Below are 19,655 nucleotides of genomic sequence, written 5' to 3'. Positions count from 1 at the left end.
CCTGTAAAAGGCAATTTTATCGTTAAGTTTAAAATGTATTCGAAATTTAACATACTTTGAAAGAAATAGTAGCTATTAAAAAAGTAAAAAACCTCAGATAAAATTATACGTATTTTTAACGTCTAATTGTTAAAATAAAATAAATAAGTAATAACAAATATTAAGACTTAACATTAGCCATTTCGAAAATGAAATATTTTAAACAGAACAATAGTTTCAAATAGCAAAAAAAAATAAATGTATATATATATATATATATATATATATATATATATATATATATCCTCTCAGAACAGATAAATTGGTATCAGACAAAAAATTTTAATTAGAAAGAATTCTTAAAAGATAATTGTACGGAGCAGGTTATTCATGGCAATTAAGTATGAATAATACGAGTAAAAGAAAACGTAATAGTTAATGGATTGATATAATTAATCAAACTAAAATGAAATAAGGATGTTTAAAGATGAATTGCAGTACAGAGCAGTTTAAGGTAGAATCTTGTAAAGAAGAAAGACAAGCCTAATGAATTTCCTGCTAAACTGATAAGCCTAATGAGAATATAGTACAAAATATGTCGAGAATGAAACTGGCAATAGAAAACTACATTAAACCCATCGAATCCTGATGGCCAAAAAAAAAAAGAGTTGATAGTAAAAATTGCTTTATTTCGGTTGCCAACTGGGAGATTAAGATAAACAATGGGCGCCTCATATAACATGTATCAGGCGTTATCTTAAGCTCACGCAATGGTTGGTTACCTACCGCCCGATATGCTTGACAAGCACACTCTGCGAGCTATTAGAGAAGATGCTTGACGCCAGACTGAAACAAAACATAGAAGAGAGTGTCGGTTTCTCCAATAACCAATACGGCTTTCGGAAACGCAGGTCAGCCCCGGATGCGGTGAAACACGTCTGCGACCTGACGTCTGAGACGGTAGCTGGTACTTGGCGCACGAGAAGAATACCGGTGGTCGTATTATTAGATGTAAAAAACGCCTTCAACTCGTTGCGCTGGGAAGCCGTCTTCCAAGCTCTCAGGAACAGAAGAATCGATGACGGAATAAGACGGATAATACAAAGGTACCTGGAAGAACGGTACCTACTATATGAAACAAATGACCAACTGATCCGCTTCCCAGTCACGTGCGGGGTCTCACAGGGGTCTGTTCTGGGCCCCACACTGTGGAATATCGTGTTTGACGAAGTACTCCGTCTCCAACTCCCTGAGGGTGTTACTCCTGTAGCATTTGCAGATGATCTTGCTCTGGTGGTAACGGCGAAGACAGTTGACGAAGTAGCGACGTCAGCGACTGAAGCTATCAGGACAGTTCAAGAGTGGCTGACCAACAAGGGGCTGGCTCTCTCCGGGGAAGATGGACCCACCAATTAATAAGAGAGGTCGAACCATGGGTCAACCGCAAGTTCGGGGACTTGAACTACTGGTTGACCCAACTACTGACGGGCCATGGCTTGTTCCGAATGGATGCTGGTGATGAGGCACGGGGACTCTTGACCCCCTGAGCCCAAAAGACACCCCCGAGGTTGTGCTATGCTTGACTGTTGATCCGGCCTCGGGTGGGGAGATACGGTGAAATAAGAGTTTTAGTCGGTAGGGTACGGGCACACATAGGTTCTGATAACATCTAGCCAAACCTGTACGAGCCCGACACTCCCCCACTTTGTGGGGGGTACGTAAATGGTATTTCTCCGCAACACTGTAAAAAAAAAAAAAAAAAAAAAAAAAAAAAAAAAAAAAAAAAAAAAAAAAAAAAAAAAATTACAAGGGAAACCCTCCGCGTTGGTCTAGCGGTGAACGCCGTCTTCTCAAATCAGCTGATTTGGAAGTCGAGAGTTCCAGCGTCCTAGTAAAGGTACGAGTTACTTTTATACGGAAATGAATATTAGATTGTGGATACCGGTGTTCTTTGCTGGTTTGGTTTCAATTAACCACACGTCTCAGGAATGATCGAACTGAGACTGTACAAGATTACACTTCAATTACACTCATACAAATCATCCTCATTCATCCTCTGAAGTAATATCTAAACGGTAATTCCCGGAGGATAAGCAGGAAAAAGAGAAAAAAATGGTTACAAGGGAAAAAGGAGCATTTGCTTTTTGCTATACCTCTGGTTTGGAGGGAACTACGAAATCATTATAACGATTGCTAACAAAATTTCACTGACCTTTTTTATTTTCAAAAAATAAAAGCAACATTACTTGCCCAAATGTTTCATCGGCTATGAAACTAATTGCTCATGCAAACAATTTATCTATTCCGAAAGCCTATTCCTAGCATGAGATTTCAGAATCTGAAGAGAATTGTTTTGAAAATAATGCGGCAGCTTTCAAGAAACGATGATTTCAAACAACAAAAATTAAGTAGTGAATGACGTCTCATTTCACTAGTTGAACTTAACGATTTGGTCTGCGAGTTGAGTTCATCAGAACAGCAAGCAAAACCTCTAGGTTTACGTTTAAAATGAAATTTATTTACTAAGGATACCAAAATTCTATATTTTAGAAACAGAAACAAACACTGGATGAAATATTTCACTCTGAAAAATTTTCTCTTTTCATATAGAAAGTTTGGTGTTTTATCTAGGTATACTCATAATACTGATAATTAGCGATATAATTTCCGTAGGGTATATAACAAAAGGTTTGACAATGATGAAGAAAAACTTACTTCTTTTTCGGATTCAACGCACAAGAAAGAATAAAATTCACTCACTGGTATTTGTGTTCCGAAAAAATCTTTTCCAATTTGTAGACGAATGATAATAATTGAAATCAATCCATTTGGTTAAGAGTAAGGTTTAAAAGTAAAAAAGAATTCCAACATATTAGTCGATTTGATAACTTGCTGTTTTTATTAATAACGACGAAATCAGGTTTTATGATCTAATTAAGTACAAAATATAAATTTTCACAAATTTAAGATAAGAGTAAATATATTTTATCCATTCGTCAGATTATTTCGATTCCAAATGCTTACAAACGTCAGATATGTAAATTAACTTTTTTTGTTTAACTTCCAGGATCATCATTAGGTATTGCTTCAGAGGATTGGATGAATGAATTGCAGCCTGTGAGAAAATGCCATGCCTGACCGGGATTCGAACCCGGGACCTCCGGATGAAAGGCCGAGACGCTACCATTCGCACCACGGAGACCGGCATGTAAATAACCTATTTGTGGATAACATTACGCAGTTAATATGAAAATTAACTCAACTTTAAAAAAAAAATGATGTTTGTTAGTGTTTATGTTATACGTATATATTTGCACAATATAAGCGCGGGATTTAGCATGCATTTTTATTCCCCATTTATAATTTATAGGTTTTTTTGGCACGATTATTTATGAAATACAGCGGAAAAAAATAATTTAATAACATACCGGTACCGCAGTTTCATTACATTTATATTTATGAATTAAACAAGAGGATCCAAAGTTACTGATGAAAAATGATGCGTTCCACGGTATACGATACCCATACTTTTTGTTTGTTCTATCGGAGGGATGAGAACATGCACTAAATTTTTGTTACGGGTATTTAGATTAATTACTTGTATCAAACCCAATACATTGACTTTCGTACGGCTTTAGGGACATGGATCTGAATTTATGTTATGATACATAAACAAATGTGCGTAGAAATGAAACTTTATTTTTTTTTTATTAAATTGATATTTTTTTACGCGTAAACAAATAACATAGGATATTTATCCATACATTGACTGAAATGGAAAAATTAAAACTTCAAAAAATATTACGTACGATTATAAAATTGACAGTGAAATAAATTGGAAAACAAGAAAGCACTCAAAACTAAACAAAAAAACTTAAAATATAAATTTGGATACCTACTTCATTTGCCAAAAACCATCTTCAGTAGATACTACAGAAAAGATACATAAAGAAAATAAATAAAAGAGGAAAAAATAAGCAATATTAAATTATTATTATTAAACAATATAAAACGAGTACTTGTAGCAGCGGTTATAGAAAAATAAAAAATACAAACCCGTGTCATTCTAAGCAGATCCAATCGAAAACTTACAGTTAGCTTACAGACACCTTAACCCTGAATCTCCCATTCACATCGCCCATTATATGCTTGTATAGGGTAAAAACTTATCCTTTATAGGATTCTGATAAGTTTTTATATTATCAGGAGAAAGGTATCTTTAAGCAGATAACCCCAGTCGTCAATAAAGATTAAACGAGACGACAGTTATTTAATATTTTTATAATAAAAAAACTTCATAAAATGATTTTGAATAAAGTTATTATAAAATTAATTACAGGTCGATTCTTTTTAAATTCTACTAAGTCGATTCTATTAAATCCTCTATCGTTATTCAAGAATAGATTTTTTTTATAAAGTTAATTTTCTCAACCAAATTCCTTTTTAATAAAAATGTTTCAAAACTCTAGTTTCTAATATGTTAATCTTTTGACCGATCAGTTTCCAGGCAATATTGAGCTATCGTCGATTTCTCGGGTCTTCCATATTTACAATCAGCCAAAATTCTTTCTTTGGTCTAGCTTTAATGTTTTTATTAGTTTCCTAAGTTGCAATTAATACAGCTCAGTATATAAATAAATATTCAACCTATATTTAGAGTTTCCTACGACTTTAGCGTCTTTGAGAGTTATGAAACCAACTGGATTTATTTCTCCTACTTACTTCAAAAAATTGTTTCACAACAGATTCTATACACTGTTTTGCAACAGAAATAAACTTTTTCCTTTATACTATCTGTACTAATCTTCCTTACTATGGCTGTAGTACATGTCAAATAGGCTGGGTTACAATAATCACCAATCATAGTTGCTTTTACAGAGAGTAATGATGTTCACTAAAAAGTATTGAGTAGACTGAAGGTGTCACTTGTATTTATTATAATTACCAAGACTAAAACCATCTGCTTTTCATTGGAATTGACATGCTTATATTGCGTTCCGTTCCGTTCCATTTATATATACCGTATATGTGTCCGAGTGAAGAAACCACTTCACACCTTTCTTTACTTAATAAGTCTGGCATGAGATTCTTATTATTCTTGAGAATGGATATGTAGTTTCTGGGTATGAGTTGTGACAGATTAATCAAGTTACCTATAACCATTATGGTTAACTTAATACAGATAAAAAAAGTTAAAACTCAATTTCTTTATTCGCCATTGAAACTAAAATTTCTTAACCTGAAAATACGAGTAAATATTATGAATATAGAAAATACAATTTTTTGTACTGGGTTACTGCAAAGGATTTAATATACTGATATATGTTTTTCTGTAAAGAGAGTTTTTTTAATAATTTTAACCTTTATTTTCGATTTGATTTTTTAGTTCTATGTGTTTAATTTTACTATCCGGGGAGGGGATTTTTGCACAACCCATCGGAGTTAGGTAAGTTTTTATACTTTCTTTATTCTATTATTTTAGCTTTTATATTTTATCAACTTTGTCTGTGGTATTAGTTTTGGCTTTTATTTTGCTTGTTTTAATAAATTTTCTTGGCTTGTTTTAATAAATTTTTATTATATGGTTAATATTACGTTTACACCTTGTGTGGTTTATTATTTTGGAGTTATTTTGCCCTTTTAATAATAACTACCGGGCGATGATAACGCCCAGGCGTTTTTGGCCCACAAAAAAAAATACAATTTGAATGTTGAAAACCGTATTAGAAATATAAATATAAATGTTTAGTATAATTATAATAAAGCAATTTATAATTTTAACTAATAATTTAAAGAAAAGTTTAAGAAACTTTTTAAAACAAATTAAAACGGAGAAAATTTTATGGCAAAATTTAATGTAACAAGAAGCGGGCTTACAGGTCGATAAAGCAACCAGGTTTAGTTTATACTATATTAAACGCCGAATAAGCAGAGAGTAAAATCCATACGGGTAGAGAAAGATTAAAATATATGAATCGCACGAATCAAGATATGATGTTTAGCAAATATTTTGTTAATTAAATGACTACCAAAATAAAAAATGGAATAAAAGTAACATCATACCAGTCAAATGAATTACGACAAAATAAAAATGTGTATTTGAAGTAATAGAATAGAATACAAACAAAAGCACGAAATAATTAATAATAGTATAATAATATGAAAGAGAAAAAAATTACAAATATTTGCCGGCAGCAATAATTTGAGAGGACGATGTAATTTTGGACATGATGAAAGAAATATTTTTATAAAAATTCCAGAATAATTAAGTTCTTAATGAAACCATTATTCTTTTATTTTAATATTAAAACCGCATACCGAATGAAACTATATTAACGTAATAAAATAAAAGATTAATATAAACTTGGCTTTTAATTAAAAAGTCAGAATTAAAATATAACTTCTAAATTTTAAATAAACAATTTTTTTTTTAATAAATATCAACATAATTAAAGCCGCTCAGTAGTATTAATAGTAGTAAAGATACTGCTCTAAATTTTCAACTGTAGCGAAAAAACACTGTAACCCGAATTTCATAACTAAAAACAGCAAGCTATCCTGAACCGTCTGTTTCTTAACGTTCTTGGAATTAAAATTTTCACATATTTTTTTACTGGATTCGAATAAATACATTGTCACAACAGTACAAAATAAAAAAAAAAATACTTCATATTTTATCAAAGAAAATTATTACAGGAGGAAAAAATTAGTTTAGTTTTTAAAAAGCCTTAAAATCTACCAAATAATACACGTATTATTTGGTAATAATACAAGTATTCGCTTAATACAAATTTTTCAATAGTGGTGTTTGCAGGTTTATCATTTGTATCCGAATATCCAGATTTCACCCGCATTTTTTGGAAAAAATAGATTTTATCTTTTTTTTTTTTACTTAGCCGCAAAAAAATCACTTAGTCATCGTAACGAGTAAACCGGAGTCCTGCTTTAAATTTAATAGTTTGAATCATTATAGTTTTCTGGATTCTGTTATTTTACTTCCTAAATTTATAATGCGTTGCGTTCCAGTAAAACAGCTGATTACGATCCAGTAATAGTTAACATTTTTGGTCCTTTGTTATTTGTGTATACCGGTATAAAACGAATTGAAGAATTTTCTGTAAAATTCAAATAGAAATTTGAAATTTTACCTTGAAAAAGAGTGGTTTTAATTCATTATTGTAATATTATATTACTGATAATTAATGTTATATTACATTATATTATTTATTGAATAATTATCTGTACTCAGTTCCTCCAAACTACAAGTAGGAAAATTGTTTAAAGAGCATCTTTCTCATGTAGGCCCTTTAAAAACAGGCTTAAAATTGCAACAACTGAGGAAATGAGTTAAAAGTCTTAGAAAAAAACTGAGGAAAAGTTATTGAGGTTTGATAAAATTAACATAAAAGCTTGCTGTTTAACTAGGTTCAATTCAAATTATTCTACAACGGAAAAAAAACAATTTACCAAAATGATTTATAAATGGTCTAATTTATGATTATGAATGTAAACCGCAGTTTTCTTAATTGATGTTAGTTGATACCATCGCCTATTTTTCATGGTGCGATAAACGCAGCCTTTAAATTATTCATCCAATCAAAGGTTAAAATTATGTTTACTGGTTATCCAGAAAACCAACCTCAATCTCAAGATTCAGTTAAAACTAATCTAGTGTAACCCGTTTTGAGGTAGAACATCCAACGAAGGAGTAATGGAAAATTTTTTTTAAAGTACAGCCATAGAAAAAAATTAAGAAATTTTTTTAAGCAAGGCCCGTTGATATAAGTATATAGTTAGAGTTAATATTAAAAAAAATCTCTTACCAACAATTGAATTCGACGCGTTAAAGCGCTTTCGGAATTAAATTCCATCTTCAGGAACTCTCATATTAATTAATTAAAACTTCACATGTAAACTGTAACAAAATCGTTATATTTGCGTAAAATCATAATAGCGGGTCGTCATATGTTTTAAAATTATGTCGACATAAACGTTCTGTCAATTTGTTGATCCCATATTATAAATAGGGCGAATATGAGAGTTCCTGAAGGTGAAATTTAATTCCGAAAGCGCTTGAACGCGTCGAATTCAGTTGTTGGTAAGCGGGTTTTTGTATATTAACTATAATTACAATTTTATTTCTTAAAAATAACAAATTTATTGATTTGAAATTCTACTCGTTTGATGAGCCAAAAAAATTTACCGTGCCAATGAAAAACAAAATGTTTCACTATACGTAAATGAATAAAGCGTATACGTGTTTAGAGAAGTTAATAAGAGTATAATTAGTAAATAATGTTGGACTGTACAGTATAACTTGATACATTAGTTCTACTTGTCAGTTTTTAAGTAAATTTATAAACTTTTGTCGAGAAATGTTACTCGTAATTATATTTGACACAAAGCATCAACAAGAACGCGCTAGTTACATATTATGTTAGAATTACTAAACGTACAACAAAAATGTGTTCATGAAACCTCTCTATAATTGGGCTAAACAACCTTTTAAATATTTTCATTCCAAATATTTTAACTACTTTTTTCTTTCACACACATATTTATTCTAGTACACTTTCTCATTTTAACATTACATTTTAGAAGTGTATAACAATGAAGTACAAACGAGTCTTGTAATTTATTAACTTAATATTCCTTGATATCCCAGAAGAGCTAAAGATATTATTCAAGGAAATCTTGACGCCATCATTAATATTACTTCCACTCTTCGTCGCCATTGTATTTCTAATACAACGTTCTTAAGTACTTAAATCTCTCAACTTTTCTCAAGTTGACCTTCGTAGGCTCAAATCTTGTTAAAATTCAAAATATATTCGTACATTTTATGAATTTTTATTTTGCATTTTCCTTCACCCTTTTTCGATTTTCCATCCTATTATTCTTCCCCTAATGTTCTTTTCTTAAAACACTGACCCTTTGCAGAGAAAATACAATTTTTTTAAAAACAGAACACGGTTTCATTGTATACTCAAAATTATTCCATTCTCTTTAACAATGAATAAACTAAACAGATCTACAAAGGTCACTCCTAATATTTAATGACATGAATTTACTGATAAAAACGGAAGTTACATCGAAAGTAAACAAAATTAAAACGAAGATAATAAAAGAGGAGAAGAAAGAGGCAAAATAATACATGATAAATTTTGTAAATTTTTTAAGTAATTATGTGGTAAAATTAAAAAAATAGACCGAGTAAAAAATATGAATTAACGCAAGCAAGGAAAGCTTTCATGCAAAAAGTCTACGTGATTAAAATTAGAAATTAGAAAGGATTTTTGATTACGAGGTTAAAAGGAATATCTTATTAATATTTATATAAAGCTTGTTTTTATAGTACTAGTTTATTTAAACAAAATAAACCTTTTTTTATAAAAACGAAATCCAGATAAAGAAAATGTACACAAAAATAAAAACAAAATAATTATTTTTCAATCTTTCGAAAAATTAGTACTCGTAAACATAAGCCGACTTTAAAAATTTAAAGTTGGACTTTTAAACCCAGCTTGTTTAGTTTTTATAAATGTTCTTTTAGTTCCCCTTTAATTCAAGTTTGAAATCTTTATAAATAATGAAGCCCTCGAATAAGTGATTTTTTTTTTCAAATATTATCATACAACAGTAATAAGTTCACAGCAGTCCACGAAAAAGTTTGAAATAACATAAGGAATAAAGGAAAACTAGATAGTCAATTATAAATATATAAAAAGATGATAATTACATATTTTTAATGCCTTTACATATTTATGAATCGGTGTTAAGAGCAAAAGATCTTCAACTCTATAAAAACAGCAAAGATTAATCTTTTACGTAGCGTGAAGAGAATTATAAAGAACTAGTAATTACGAAATCCGAATGGGCTTGAAAATATCAGTAAACCGCGATAAAATTGTCAAATTTCGAAAGAAACGGGGAGATGTGGATCCCTGGTGAAAGGATCTCCAAACGCACATCTCTAAACGAAGCAACCAGAACAATTGAGGAAGAGTTGGAAAGACGTAAAACTCTTTACAACCATGTAAATTGTTTCTTTTTATTTATTCATGGCGCTTTTGAAACGTTTACTGTAAACTTCCAACGGTTATTTTTCTTTGTGTTTATTCAAAATTAAATAATCATTTCGATAGTTATAAAAAGATTATTTTAATTCCAAGCTTATGGAATAAATGGAAAAAATCATGATAGGCCGAATAAGGAAGTCCAATTTATTTTTGTTTGCGCTTCATTAACAAAAGTACTTAAATAACTGGAACAACTTAGCAGTGTTTCTATTGACTTATTGATGTGTTGTCAGGATCATTTATTTAAATATTAAAATCTTGGAAATTTTTTACAAGCACTTTAAACACGGATGAAACGATAGGTGAGCCAAGAACTGGATTTGAAATTACTAAACCCAGAACCCAGCACACTACATGCACTAAGATACACACATACATACATACATTAAGATTGAATTATATAATCTAATCTTGTGTAATTTAATATTATGTAACCTAATATTATTTTATCTAATCTTATGTAATGTCATCTTATCTTATCTTTCTTTTTCCTGTTTGGCCTCCGGAAATTACAATTCAGGTATTACTTCAGAGAATGAATGAGGATGATATGTATGAGTGTAAATGAAGTGTAATCTTGTACATTCTCAGTTCGACTATTCCTGAGATGTGTGGTTAATTGAAACCAAACCACCAAAGAACACCGGTATCCACGATCTATTATTCAAATCCGTGTAAAAATAACTGGCTTTACCCTAGTAAAGCCAGTTATTGAACGCTGGAACTCCCGACTTTCAAATCAGCTGATTTGGGAAGACGCGTTCACCACTAGACCAACCCGGTGGATTTACGTTATGTAATCTAATCTTATGTAACATGTTTCTGTGACATGTAATCTTGTGACATGTTCTGTACCACTGGACTAAAATCTGTAGTTTATACTTTTGCAAAAAAAAAATTCTACATCAAACAGTACTATATATGCTTATTATATACCCGCGTAGTAATAATATAAACTTAAAAATTATTGTCTAAACCGTCGGGTTAGTCTACTGATTAAACTTGTCATCGTAAAATCATCTGATTTTCGAAGTCGAAAGATCTATAGTATATGGATTCTATTCTATATGAATTTGAATACTAGACTGTTAATACCGCTATCTTTTTTGGTTGAGTTTCAATTAATACTCGTCTACTTTTTCCTTTATATTAGTGCTGGACCTGAGTCTGTTCAAGATTACACATTTACTGGTACACTTGCTCTTACACTGACTGCACTGCGTTTGCAACTACGTCATGCCTGGCAAGTCGGTAGCGATGATTGCAGTTGTTAATCTACTCACACACAAAACACACACACACACACACACACAAACCCAAGCTCAGCAGTAGCTGGAAAATTGTTTGGAAAAAACAAACTTAAAAACTATTTTATCTAACGAATAATATTCAAATTAAAAACAAAAACTGAAAAAATGAGTTAAATTTAACATTATAATTTCATTTGGCCTGATGCTTTACATGTGACACCACAATTATGGCGTGGTTTCCTCAGTTTGTAATAATTACCATCAAATAATATAACCAAAGTAATTAGTATTATAATTAAAAAAAGTTCTGACTTTAACAGAGAAAGAAAGTTCTGAGTTGAAACATTAGACAGAAAGTTCTGAATTTTAAGAATAATATTTAATTCTAAAAATAATTTAATTTTTTTTTTACCGAACACCTTTTATCTGATTTCTAATTATTAATAATTATAAAAATTTCCCCAGATTATTAAAATTACTGAAAAAAATAAACTTTAACCGCATAAAAACACAAATATTTTAACATATTTTTTAAGGATTAGACTGTTATAATTCAGATTCTTACAGGAAATTAATTCAGCCAAGGTCAGTCAAGGTTCATTTAATTCTATAACATGATTTTAGACCTCCCTACCACCAAACAACTACATTACTAACAGCGCGGTGTACCCTACAGTGTAATAATTGTCATGCAATATATTTCCAACTACGCTACTGACTTCTAAGTCACTTTATTGATCTTTAATATTCAATGTCCATTTGATTAAAACAAATTAAATGTAATTTAATGATTTTTTAACAAAAAAAGAAAAAAGATATATATTATTAATGGTTACATATTTTTAAAATTAATTTTTATACGCGCGCATACACACACACACACACACACACACACACACGATACACACGCAAAGAAAGCCATTGAGAAATCTTGATGAGAGCAGTGTAGCAAAATATAAAATAAAAAATCTGTTAAAGATGTTGCTTAAAAATCCCCTGCATTAAAATAGAGCTTAAAATTTAATAGTGGGTAACAATTTTTGTTTAATTTAAAAAATATGATTACCCTTATGATCGTTTTTTTGTAAAATTATTCATTAACAAAATAATTTAAATAATAACAAATCATAAATTTAAAGTAAATACAGACCAATTATCTCAGGAATCGAAACCAACGTAGGCAAACAAGTGACGATCGAGGTGTAAAAAAAATTCTTTTGATATTATTTGTAAAACCAGTAGAATAGTACAAATTCAATCCTTCATTAATTCTGTTTAAATAAAACAAAAAATGTTGTTATAAGACATTCTTAAAAAAATAGTACTTTAAGATATTTGAAAGAATATTAGTTTTTAAAAAAGAGTGTAATTTTAACCTATACCTATTTCATAAAATTATCTCATTCCACATAACATTTCATTTAAAGAAAAAAAGTTGAAATGAATTGGTTCAAACAAAAAAAAAATTTTTAACTCTTATTATTAAGAGTAAAGATGTATTAGTCCTATCTTTTAATAAATCAACATTGACATGCCCTTAATTTAAAAAAGAAAGATATTAAAAATTTCTAGTCAGCAGCTAAAAAAATATATTAAAATCAAATTTTTAGGGCAGGTGGATTTTCTAAAACTTTCTTTGTACAATGTGTTCAATGGTATTAATTTTACTGGTGTTTATAATATATTGCATGTAATTAATTTTATGATACTTAAATTTAGATAAGCAAAAAAAAAATTAAAATTCGAACTAGTGAAATTTTCATCAGATAACACTATCTGGGATATAGAATCTCCCCTACAAACGACCAAAAAATTTACCCGACCTTAAAAAAAATTAACGTAAAAAAATAAGGTATTAAATAATGACTGGTATATTAAAAAGAATGACCCGATTTCAAACCCATACACTTATCAGTGAATTAGATTATCAACCATTTGGAAGTGCGCGCCCTAGATTTTCAAATACCGGTCGCCAGACTACTTTTTTTTTTTTAATCTTCGGAACCACCGTTAGGCACATTGCTTCAGAGGATAAGATGAAAGATTTGTTGCGTGTGAAAATGCCACACCTGACCGGGATTCGAACCCGGGACCACCGGATGAAAGGCCGAGACGCTACCACTCGTGCCACGGTGGCCGGCCACCAGACTATTACTAGAGCTCAAACGAAAGTTGTAAACAACACGGAGTCTATACGACAGAAGGCGTTTTACAGTTTAGTAAGACCGAGCCCGTAATAACGGTTCAGAAGTTTCAGGAAGGTAACCGATTCACCATCGGTTAAGAAAATTCGTCGCTGGTATAAACAATTTGAAGAAACGGAGTGTTTATGTATGGATAGAGTCCAGGGCGATACCGCAATTCAGAGGAAGATTTAAAATGAATTCAAGAGGCTTTTCAACGAAGCTCGAAAAAGCCCACTCATCACTGTATAAGAGAACTTGCGATCCCTCTTATGAAAAACGACGCTTGCATTTCAGTCCATACCAATTACAACCGGTATAAGCTCTTTGTAATTGAAAAAAAGAAAACGTAAAGATTTGCTATGCTCTTAGTTGATATGGAAGATGATAGGTTTTAACCGCGGTTAAGTATTATTGATGAAGCACCATTTCATTTAAGCGTTAAAGTATCACGTCACAATTTTCGCGTATGGAAACTTGAGAATCCGCAAAAGATTGTATAACAGAGGCGAGATTCATCAAAGTTACTGTTTTTATGTGCAGTTTCCCTTACAACTTATAACCCTTCCTTTTATTAAAGAAACACTGTAATAGGGCATTTTTATCTTGAGGTGCAACAGAACTGGCTTGTTCCACAAATGAAGACTGCGAAGAATTCATTTTTCAGCAAGATGAGGAGGTCCCGCCACACCGGTCAAGACTTTGCACTACACTTTTGATCCCCGAAATCTCTATACATTAAACTTTGTGACTTTTTTGTGGGGATATATAAAACAAAGTGTTTATATTCTACCATTAGCTGTTGATTTCGATGGACTAAAAACCAGAATCACAGCTACAATAAGTAACTTCTGTAATAAAATACTGTCATCAATGAAGAAGAATTCAGTTATATCTTGTTATACGTGCTGGATGGAGGGCATATATAACATTTAAAACTTGGTTAAGTGAAATTTTAAAGAATTTTGAATAGTAAGTAATTTGCATTAACTGTAAACTTTTTATTATGAAACTAGCAGACCCGGTAATGCTTCGCTATTGCTAGATTTGAGTGTATATGTATATATTATATATTTATATAGATTAGATGAACACAACTGAAAGTTTGATAAAATATTAACAAAATGAACACTACAGAACTTCAAAAAATTTAACCTTTCCCTTTTTCCCTTTACTCCTTTCCCTCTCCCTTTTCCTTTCTCTTATTTCCCCATTTTCCTTTTTCCCAGTTTTCATTTTTACCGTATTCCCTTTCCCCTTTTTCCCTTTCCCGCTGCACCATTTCCATCTCCATTCCCTTTCCTTTCCCTTATTTCCCTTTTTTGATTTTCCCTTTCTCCCTCTTTTCCCCCCGCGTAAATCGGTTCAGTAGTTTATTAGTCTATAACGGACACACATCAGAAACATTAAAATGGAATCGTAAAATATTTAGTATAACGTATGTTGGTTTTATGTCTAACAGATAGCGCTATTTTTAATTTAAAAAAAAACATGTTTTTACCTGTCACAGGTGTGACATCTGAGGTATATAAATAGTAGGTACATAAAAACACGCGCGTATTTGAATGCAACGTTGCGTCAAAATTTCAAATCAATCGGTGAAGAACATTCGGAGATTTAAGATTTTGAACAAACGAACAGTTACATTTTTATTTATATAAATATATCTGTTTGAAATCGATTTTTTTATACACGCTGTATATACGCGTGTACAACCAATTTTATTATTTTAAGGGAAATTGTCCACAACATATTAAGGAAGATAGTGATCAATACACATACAATAATGCAGGTATGTATGTACAAGCAAATTTATATAACAATGTTTTTGAATATTTAGGGACTTAAATTATCTTCTGGATGAAATACAAAAATCAAATTACATTATTATTTTAATAACACTAGTACACACTGAACGGTTGTAAAGTAATTGGAAAATTATTATTTTTTAATTTCTACAACAGTTTTTTTTTTTTTTTTAATTTGTTTTATTCTTTTTTAAGTTCATTTTATTTAAAAATAAAAGTCTACTTTTGGACTAGATTACTCGTTCTAGTCAACCAAGAGTTATAATCCAGAGATTTTGGATTTAGATTTTCCTCAGTTATTTATCCTTTGGCATAAAATATTTTTTATTAAACGATAAAAAAATAAAATAAATTAATTTCTCCCCATTAATTAAAATTAAAAAACTGCGTAATGATTTTTTTCTGTTGGTAATAATTTTAAAAACAACTCATTTATTATTACTTTTGCAACTGTTATAGATTCAGTTAATAAATTCAGTTACACTAACGTATTTCATTATACTGTAAAAGTTTTAAAAGCAAACTATCGTTCTATTCATGTATTTGAATATTTTAAGAATATTACCATTTTAATTTTACTCAATTATACATTTAATATACCAACTTTTAAATCACAGTTTTCATTTTTTTTCATAGAGATTTTTAATATAATTTTAAATTCAAAGTACAACTGTAATACTAGAATATTTTAACATGAGCTCCACTATCATACATTTAATATACCAACTTTTAAATTAAAGTTTTCATTTTTTTTTCATAGAGATTTTTAATATAATTGTAAATTCGAAGTACAACTGTAATACTAGAATATTTTAACATGAGCTCCACTAAAGTACTGAAAATAAATAATTGCCTGTGTAATAGAAATATTTATGTAAATTTCCTTAAATTTATTCATTTTAAAATTCAACTATTTACCACTTCACTTTGCAAAAATTTACGATAACGGAAACTTTCATGCAATTTTACCATAAATAATACAGGTTAAACCCTGAAAATAAAAGTTTTATCCTTTCGGTTTGAACAACTGAATTACATGGAACGATATCTCATTTTTTTAATTACAATTAATAATATTTACTTTAAATCCAATTTGTTATATTTATTTTAACAGCTTCCATCTTTTCGTAAATGACTTATAACACACCAGTTACATCTGGATAAACGGACTGAAGTACAACGGCTGGGTATGATTAGTTATGTTATTATTAAGGACTCTGAATAACTATGCGTAAATGCACCTTCCAGTATTCAGAACTTATGCCGTTGGATCATAAATGTCTTCAATAAATACCTTGTTAGTGTGATCAATTATATGTAATTAACAGATTTACATTTACATTTCATTTATTTAGTATTGTATTATTAGTTACTTATTTCACACTGTTGAAGTTAATTATGATGTAAATGTACAATATTTATATTTTAAGAAGTATTTTATTTAGATTCACATTTAAGTTACATATTTAGCAGAACTGAATTAACTTTAAATACATCTTTTATTAACTAATTTAAATTTAACTACATCTTTAACTGAACTGAATTAATTAACAATAGTATTATAAAGACAAAATATATATTATAATACAGCTGTTGAAGTCGACATAAGTACGAAAAAAGTTACATAATTTGTTTATTATTAATAATCAGGACATGAAACTGAACAGATTTGTCAATATTAAATTACCCTAAGATTACAGGTAAAACCTTAATGAGATATTTATCAGTATATTATATTCTATTAATTACAATCAAAAAGAAATTATATTTCGTAAATTCACGTACAAAATTTTAAATGAGCATAATAAATAAAGATGAGAAATGGGATACCGGAAAAGCCTCTTTATATTGACCGCAGATTGCCTTTAATTTGTTATCTCATTTACGTCATCACGATAAAAATATTTTTAATGAAATCATTAAACGGGTTGTCATTCGTTTGAAATCCCTCCAAAAAATTAATACTATTTCTTTGACAATTAATGGTTTCACGTAATTTTACAAATCAACCCAAAAAATTACTGAAAAAAATTATGCCTTTTTTTATCTTGATTAACCGTAATCTGGTAGATCCAGCAACTTTATCATCAATGAGGTTATTCCTTTCCAACATTTTTATCAACCTCTAACATTTAGTATAGACTTCATGGTATACATACTAAATTACTGCAAATAACAGGAGATGAAAAAGTTTGCAGATGTAGGTATTCGATCGTGAATCTTTGTATACTGAAATGACAGATCTAATGAACAGCATAGCTATATACCTTGCTGCCTAACGAGCACGGGTTTATAATACTACTCGAATAAAGACAGTATGTATACGGTAAGAATATTGTTTATTCCAATCAATGAACAAATTCACGTCTTGTATTTATTAGTTACTTATTTAATTCTGAGTTTATATATTATTAAATTAATAACTTATTTCTTTATTAGATACTGAAATAGATATGTTATACAATATTATGCAGATTAATCGGCTATTACTGATTAGTGATTAGCCCTAAATGTATTTATTTACAGTTTTATAACTGTATAAAATATCCAAGCCAAACACGCACGAGATTGATGTCTACTATTTATGCTACACTCTTCGCCCTTTGTTCTGAGAGTTATGATCTAAAGACTAGGAAGCGTGTTTAGCCCTAATTATATTTATTTATATTTTTATAACTGAATAAAATATCCAAGCCAAACACCACAATAGTGATGTCTAATGTTTATGCTACGTTCTTCGCCCTTTGTTCTAAGAGGTATGGCCTAAAGAGTAGGGTGCGTGCACCCCACTCTTTACGCATATGAAAAAATCGGCAAAAACATCAAAGTTTTAATTTGAAGCTATGACTTTTACTTAATCTTACATATCATCATCAAAACTTGTTGTCATACTCATTTTGAGATATCGTCCTAAAAATATTTTTATACCTTTTAGTGCGTTTAATGCAAGAGTGATGTTTTAAAATTATTTTTAATTTTCTACTTTTTAGTTTTCGTTAGTTTATGTACTTTACAGCTGCGCTAGCGCATAGGTTTGAGCGTATTTAGCGAAAAATCAGATCGGTACGTTTTACGGTGGTTAAGTGCAATCAAAACTTTTCTGTTAAGCTATAAAATATGACTTTATTACTTTCATTTCATTTCTATTTATTTTTCTTTTATTCCATTTTCATTAAGATTGAACTAAAGCAGTATTTGAATTAAAAAAATAAATAAATAAAATAGTTGCTGTGTGGAGGAAACAATGTTCAACATTACAAAATAAAACAACTAAGTATTTCAAAAAACATACAAACGTAGGGCTAAAGGATTTAATTTCCGGAAAACCAAGATCAACAGATCAAGATTCCGGTCGATCAAGAGTGTACCTGTTGCATTAAACGGTTAGCGCTCGACCTGCTGATACACACGCCGTTAGACTCGTGAAAATCGGACGACAGATTGCCGAAATATTACGGTGTCACCCAATCACAACCCCTCCTCAATTTCCAAAGGCGCCCCGGAGGCACTTGAAAATATTATCATCCGACGAGTACCACTGGAAGTGGATAAGGTAACCATTATTGGGGACGGAAAAATTTTTCAGAGCGCTAGGACCCACCGTTTTCGAGATATTGGCGATTTTCGTCCGAAAATTCGAATCCGGTAAAAAAGTAATAAATTTTCCCAAAACCTCGGTTGCAAATATTAGATCCAAACTTACCGAAACAGGCTAGGTTTTCACTACGAAAATTTCTTTCGTTAAGAAAATATGCATGTAAACGAGGTTGCATAAGTTTAAGGGGCATTTTTTTCACTAACTTAATAATTTAGGGCCATCTTAGCGACTTGAAAATGTTGCTAAAATGTGTTTTCATCAGGAGCAAACCTATATGCGAAATTTCAGAGCGAATGGATAAGCGGAAGCGCTTCAAAATTCGACTGAAAGGTTCCACAGCATGAATCTCATATACATAGTCCAAGAGCGAGTTAATAAACTATAAAATATGTTATCCCGTATATATAGTGTCTTCACAAGTAGCATATTACAGCCCCGTGCTAGCTAGGCAACCATCGCCTAGTTCCGATCTTTGTCAGTTCAGCTTTCTTCTTCCTGTTTAGCCTCCGGTAATTACCGTTCGAAATTACTTCAGAGGATGAATTTAGGGTGACATGTAAGAGTGTAAATGTAGTGTAGTCTTGTACAGTCTCAGTTCGATCGATACATCATTGAAAAGCTCTCAATGAGGGCTGAGTTACGAAAAAGTCCAAAATCCAAAGAAATTTGAATTTTGGGATTTTAGGCCACTTTTGATCCAGTCGATTGCAATCAAAGGGAAGGTGCCGAAAATTAGATGTTACAACAGTCTCAAATAC

General features: G+C 30.5%; 1 protein-coding gene across 5 annotated transcripts in view; it reads right to left on the bottom strand.

Moving 5' to 3' along the window:
• The window catches only part of jus (EB domain-containing julius seizure protein), a 746,258-nt gene that overhangs the window by 635,270 nt on the left and 91,333 nt on the right, over positions 1-19,655 (bottom strand). Inside the window, exon 2 of one of the 5 annotated variants that reach the window (XM_075376041.1) lies at positions 12,459-12,579. The exons of the other annotated variants lie outside the window; for them this stretch is intronic. The gene's annotated coding sequence lies outside the window, so the exon portion shown is untranslated. The remainder of the gene's footprint in view (positions 1-12,458; positions 12,580-19,655) is intronic. 5 annotated transcript variants of the gene reach the window in all.

The sequence above is a fragment of the Lycorma delicatula genome, chromosome 9 (assembly GCF_047948215.1).
Source record: "Lycorma delicatula isolate Av1 chromosome 9, ASM4794821v1, whole genome shotgun sequence".
NCBI lineage: Eukaryota > Metazoa > Arthropoda > Insecta > Hemiptera > Fulgoridae > Lycorma > Lycorma delicatula.
This window is presented reverse-complemented; position numbering and strand designations above follow the sequence as displayed.